The 6,612-nt window shown below is 46.2% G+C and overlaps 1 protein-coding gene across 2 annotated transcripts in view; it reads left to right on the top strand.

Annotated features, from left to right (window-relative positions):
* The first annotated feature begins 3,256 nt into the window (after positions 1-3,256).
* FOXN2 (forkhead box N2) overlaps positions 3,257-6,612 on the top strand; it is a 110,695-nt gene continuing 107,339 nt past the window's right edge. For both annotated transcript variants that reach the window (XM_045010675.1, XM_045010676.1), the window contains exon 1: positions 3,257-3,388. The gene's annotated coding sequence lies outside the window, so the exon portion shown is untranslated. The remainder of the gene's footprint in view (positions 3,389-6,612) is intronic.

Here is a 6,612-nt window from a genome sequence, read left to right as displayed (position 1 = left end):
CTTCTGAAATCAAATATTTATTAAAAAGGTTTAAATGGAAAATTTGTGAATGGCTAAAGTTAAAAGGTCAGAACTGAAATGTATTCAAGCAACAAGTAGGTGAGTACTGTTCAGATAGTTGGTGGTCCAGACTGGAGCCCTAACTGAAACTGAATTCAAATGGATATTGAATTTGTAATTGAATTCAAATGGGTTTCCTTTAGTGTTGCAGAGTGGCTGACAAAAGGGTGGTCAACACATCCTGATTCAAATAGCCAAACAATACTCAGTATTGAGAACAAAAGACCATATGTGATAGGGAAGCAGGGGTGGCTCTAGCTTTTTTTCTGCCCCAAGCACAGCAGTCAGGCAGCTTTCAGCGGCTTGCCTGTGAGAGGTCCCTGGTCCCGCGGCTTCGGCGTACCAGCCGCCGAAGGCTGCCTGACTGCTGCCCTCGCAGGGATCGGCAGGGCGCCCCCCTGCGGCTTGCTGCCCCAGGCACGTGCTTGGAGCGCTGGTACCTGGAGTCGCCACTATAGGGAAGGTGTGGCTTTGGGCTGATTGGAAGACCTTTTATCACAACATAGTCATGTGTCAAACATGTTTATGCACCACCATGCCTTCCTCTATGCTATGAAGCTCTGAGCAGCCATCCCATAGTGCCTTGGCAGGGGGAGAGTGCCTGGAGGACATTCACACAGAACGGCATTAGCATGATGTGGGAATTTTCCTAATGCTCTCTATATTGCCACAGTTGTTACCAGCAGAAGTGCTCAAGCTTTAGCTCCTTGACCTAACGGCAAGGGCAACAGAGTGTTTTTTGAGGGAGTTCTCAGCTTTGGAACTACTCCTCCCTTGATCTGATATAATCCAGGTTTGTTGGCATGCTTGGGTTAAAGCCTATTTACTTGAGCCTTGGGGGACGGCAGGGCGTGATGGTTACCAATGTTTGTGGGAAGGGGAATGGCAAAGTGGTTGTTGCATTTGCCAGTGAGTTAGCTGCTAGTTTTAGTTTTGGTTAATTGTTTTTGGTGTCAAAGGTGACGACAGTGTTAGTTATTTTTAATAAAATATTAATTAATTAATAAATAATAAATAATTATAATTAAATGTAAGTGCATTTCCCTTACCTACCTGGGGGAGGAGAAGCCACGGAAAAGTTGACTGAAGCAGCAAACCAGGGAAAAACGAATCATAATGTATTTAGCAAGTGATAATCAGGGCCAACTCTAGGCATGAGGAAAACAGGATACTGGAAGTCTGGACCTTCAGTTTGGTGCAAACTCTGCAGCTCACAAGTCAACTCTATTTATGAATCTGGTTCTGTTCCATGAGTGTGGGGAAGAAATCTCTGTGTGTTGCTGCCAGGTGGACAAAGACCTCAGTGCTGCTAGATCTGACCTCTCTTCCCAGAAGGGATGTTCTGTGGATCATTAAGACTGGCCAAACCACAGAAAAAAATACATACAATAGAACCTCAGGAATGGAGGTTATTTGTAACTTTGAAATGTTTGTAACTCTGAACAAAACATTATGGCTGTTCTTTCAAAAGTTTACAACTGAACATTGACTTAATACAGTTTTGAAACTTTACTATGCAGAAGAAAGATGCTGCTTTCCCTTTATTTTTTTAGTAGTTTATGTTTAACACAGTACTATACTGTATTTGCTTTTTTTTTTTTTTTGGTCTCTGCTGCTGCCTGATTGCATACTTCTGGTTCCAAATGACATGTGTGATTGACTGATCAGTTCGTAACTCTGAGGTTCTACTGTAGAGGAACTATTTCCTGACTAGTAAATTATTTAACATTAAAAATAGAAACAGCTAATGAGGAATGAGAGAATTTCCTGGTATTCTCTCCTACAACTACATTACTGTCCTTCGCTCAGATAAGTGACTGCAATGCATCAGAGGCCAAGTGTCCCTCCGCAATAAGGGAAACCTTAGGGAGGGGATGGGACACTTTCCTACCGAGGAATGGCGGGGATTGGAAATGCAAAATCTCTCCCTGTTCCTCACAACTAGTTTCCCAGATCCTATTATGATGTTGTAAAACTGCAAGTGTACACAGCACTGTAAACCATGTTAAACAAATAACAAAGTTCCTGCCCTAAAGAGCTTAAAGCTAAAGGCATGAGTGAACACAAAGCAGTACAACACAAAACAAACACAGTGGCCTGTGGTCTTTACAGCTGGAAACCTTATTATCTCTCAAGACGGATAAAAAATAAGTAAAACAGATTTCGTCTCTTTGGAAATGGAGCATTCACTCTGCCAAAAATATGTACTTCACAAAACAAAACAAACCACAAGTAACTAAGTTGCTAGCCTATAGTTGGGTGCCTGGGGAACGTAAGACTGCTGAAGGGTTGGGGGACAGGGGAGAAGCAAGACTTAAAGTGGGTGTAATTTTCTGGATTTGCTGCTGTCCTACTCCTTTACAGGAAAATCCTATAATTCTTTATATAAAATTATATATTTTCTGTGTATTTTCCAGACCATATTAAGAATAAAGATTTATATCACTATTATAGAATTTTATAGGATGGCCCAGAAAGCCTAAGAGAAATGGTGTATTCTACCAGCTTTTGAGAGTAACTTCTATAGGCCCCTATTACATTTTTATAAGAACACTGTTGGTTTCATCCCTTTTAAATTCTACAGGACTTTTCCAGAAAGGGATATCTCTGTGATTGTCCCTGTTTGGTCAGGGCCACACATGTGCAGAAGGATGGCTGGCTGTGTGTTCCCCAAATCAGTTCCAGGGCCCACACTAGTTTCACACTGTAGGGCAACCTTTCAACACAAGGTCATGGTGCTGCCACACCATCTTTCAATGGATGGGTTTGAGTGACTTTGGTACAAAGGCAGTCTCAGTTCAATATAAATGGAGGGAGGGAGATGGGGGATCACAGTCCTCATGACCATAGTCTAAGCCTCAGGCAGAAGGTCAGGAGCTGCAGAAATGTCTGTAGTGACTGACCGCAGGAGCCTCCTTCCTCCCCCATAGAACAACGGAACCCCCAGTCAGAGACACACACAATGAACTTGGCAGGGAAGGGAAGTCACCCCCTTCCCCTTTGCAATGAACTACTCACAAGCTATTCTCCACCCCCCCCCCCCTCCACAGCAATGGACTCGTCTCCTGTATATGACAGCAGGAGGGGAGGGGGCCAGCCCACTTGGACAGGGGGAGGAGAAGGCTGTGTGGTAAGTATAGGAAGGGGAGGAGGGGTTAGTGGCTTGGGTGCCGTGTTGCTATGGGGAGACCGAAAGACTAGAGGGTGGTGTTGCTGCTGCGCAGGGAGAGAGGGAGCAGCAGCTGCTGCTGATCCCTGACACATCCCCCTACGGGCCTGCTGCCATATTGTGTCCACTTTCCACTAGCCGCACAGCTTCATGACTCCTGTGAGTATGGACCCCATTATTAACTGTGGTGGTGGGGGGAGATTTTTCCTCCAACCCCCCCAGCAGAGAGATTCCCAGCTTATTCCCAGCGTGTGTTTTATTTTAGAATATCTGAATCTACAAAGAACATACATGTGGTTAAAGGATGAGCGTTTCCTGCTCTGAGAGGTGGCAGCACTGGGGGGAGGGGGATCACTGCCGCCTCTCAGAGGTGGGATGTATAAAGGGGGTTTGTTAATTGGGGCTGGAATGAAATTGTGATTCAAAATAACAAACGTGGGCTGGGGGAGGAGGTTTAACAGGGGCAGGTGGGTTGTGGATTGGGGTTTGTCCCGCTCACCCTGCCGCACAGGGGACAGCCTGGCTCTGGTTAAAAGTGCTTTAATAAATATGGAGGGTGAGGAAGCAGTTTGCTCAGGGGGCTGGTGCCTCTGGAGAGCTCGGGTGTGACTCGTGAGGGGAAGGAGCCTTGTTTTGTTTTCGCAGTCAGGTCTGGGAAGAGGCTGGGGGGCCGCGTGTGTGTGATGAGAGGGAGAAGGGCTGCTCGGCGGCGGGCGTGAGTGAGCACACATGGATAACGCGCAGAGAGGGAGAGGATAAATGATGGAAGAGGCGAGGAAGCTTATGCTGACGACTTGGGGCTGCCTGGGTCGGTGTTCCGCATGGGTCGCTTCCAGAGAGGCTGTATAAGGTCCGGAACCCCCAAGCCCGCCCTAAGACAAAGCATGTGCCGAGATCGCCCTCCGCGTTTGCCATGAGAGGGGGCCGCTCTGGCAGCCCCCCCCCCCCTCCCAGCACTGAGGACGCTAGCCAGGAGTGCAGATCTGAAGTCGGCGCTGAGTGACTCCTGCGCAGCCCCCACAGTACAATTATCCCTCCAGAGAAGGGAGACTTGCCGTAAACTGACCCCCCCCCCCAAGAGGGGATGCTCTCCTCCCTGTTGGAGAGTGAGGTTGACAGCTGGGCTGAGTCCTGCAACTCTCTTACTGCTGTTGGACTGGCTCTTCCTTCCCAATATGCCCCTGTTTTCCTGTGGGAGGAGGGGGGAGGCTCTCTAAGGAGCATGTGGCCGGGAGACGGTGGTGCGCCTAGAACAGCACCCACCGCAGTTCCTTGTAAGTTCCTTTCCTGCCTGAGCCAGCCCGGTGAGGAGAGGAGGTGTTAGTCCTCTTGCCCTTAAAAACATAACCATTCCCAGACCCCAACTGCAGGAAGGGCCTCTGGCGACCCCACTCCACTCCGCGCGGCTCCATTACCAAAGGCAGCAGCTGATGCGTGCAAAGTGAGTTTCACACACCACCACCCCCCCGGATCATGTGCGTTTAGTTCATTGATCTCCCCCATTTTGGTTGGGATTGTGACAGCCACGTGGCCAGCAGAGCTGAGCCCAGCCCAGCAAGTCATAGGCATTTCTGGGCGTGTGTGTGTCTGTAACAACCGCGACAAAGAGCCAGCCCATGAGCTCCAGAGAAAGGGAGATCGCCTCCCAGTCTGCTGCTGCCGCCGCTGCCCAGCTGCTGCTGCACGGCAGTTTAGCCGTTGTTCTCGGTGTCTTCTTTCTCTTGTGCTCTTGGGTGAAGTACTTGGCTCACTGTTGAGATCTTTGCAGTGGGCTTCCTTCTGCCCAATCCCCCTTTTCCACTAGGATTTTTTTTTCCTGGATGTGATGTTCTCAAACTTTTGAGATACCTAAAAACGGATTTCTTTTTGTCAGGGTTTTCAGATGTTTCTCTTAATCTGTGTTTAGGTATATAAAGGGGCTTTAAAAGCAGTATTGTGTATGTGTATATATATGTACACAAATTGTGTGCATGCATTTGTATGTGTTTATGGTAATACTATTTGCATTGGTTGTTGTAATGAAAATGTTAGCCACCGTTTCTTAAATTAACCCAGAAAACTGACTGGCAGTTGATCAGCTTGACATGTTCTTCTGTGTTTTGTACCCCATTGGATATGCTTTGAGGCACATTATGAATCATACAGTAGTAGTAAGATGGATTTCAGTTTTTCTTAATCCTCAGCTTTTCAACAGAGATAAATTAACACTGTTTATATTAAATTAAGGGTTTTACTAAAAACAAAATGAAAAAAATATACCCCCATTTTACTGCACTGTGATGTATCCTGCTTTTTGGTGAGCATGGGAAAATCCTCTAGCAGAAGTGGGTTGGTTAAGGCAATGGTGCAGCTATGTTTAAAAAAATATATAGAGAGGAGAGGGAACCAGGAAAAAGAATTAACTAGTCCTGTACTGAGGAAGACATAGATAGGAGAGAGCAAAAATAAATTAATAAATTGGTGAGTGAGGAGAACATGCCCTCAGCATCCCATCTGAGCCATAACATTGGGGGTTGTAGACTGTGAGTCAGAGATTTTACACTGAATGATTTTGATGGTGTAGGAAAAAAATTAACATTGCAATTGTGATCTTTGTTCTGGTTCAAATTATATGATGATGGAAAGTTCTGCTTTGCTCCTAAAACTATATATGCAAACTTAAGAGAGTATGGATTTTTTTTATAGCCAGTAGTGAGTAGGAAACTTTTCCTTGGTGTCTGGTTGTAAGTTACTTACAAATTTCTGCAAAACTGAAATCTAATTAACAGCTAGCAGTGCTAAATTATATTTTATTTTATGGCTGTGAAGACAACCTGATTATGAACTGGTACAGTGCTGTGTAATTGAATCAGCAGACAGAATGGCTTGAGAGGTGTGAACTTCCCCTGTTCTTCTCAGGGGTAGTTAACTTGCATTCTCTGGGCCTGAATATATACTCTACCCTGATTCTGCAACCTGCTGGGGATACTAGTTGGTGGCTCCTCCATGGAGCTGAAAGCATGGGTGTTTGCCTGGTGCAGTTAACAATTTCCCCCAACACCTGTCCCTTTTGGGGCACGAGAGAGACCTTGGCACACATCTGTGTAGGGTTCATCAGATTGTAGCCCCTCCTTTTCATCATCTAGTACCTGTGGGAGGGATAGCTTAGTGGTTTGAGCATTGGCCTACTAAACCCATGTTGTGAGTTCAATCCTTGAGGGGGCCACTTAGGGATCTGGGGCAAAAAAATCTAGTACTTGGTCTTGTTAGTGAAGGTAGGGGGCTGGACTCAATGACCTTTTAAGGTCCCTTCCAGTTCTAGGAGATAGGTATATCTCCAATTATTATTATCTTACTGAAGTTCTGGCTGCAATTTTCCCCGTACCTCCTGATCTGCGCACACT

This window comes from Mauremys mutica, chromosome 3, assembly GCF_020497125.1.
Source record: "Mauremys mutica isolate MM-2020 ecotype Southern chromosome 3, ASM2049712v1, whole genome shotgun sequence".
NCBI lineage: Eukaryota > Metazoa > Chordata > Testudines > Geoemydidae > Mauremys > Mauremys mutica.
Note: the sequence above shows the minus strand (reverse complement) of the source record. Positions and strands in the feature narration are given on the sequence as shown.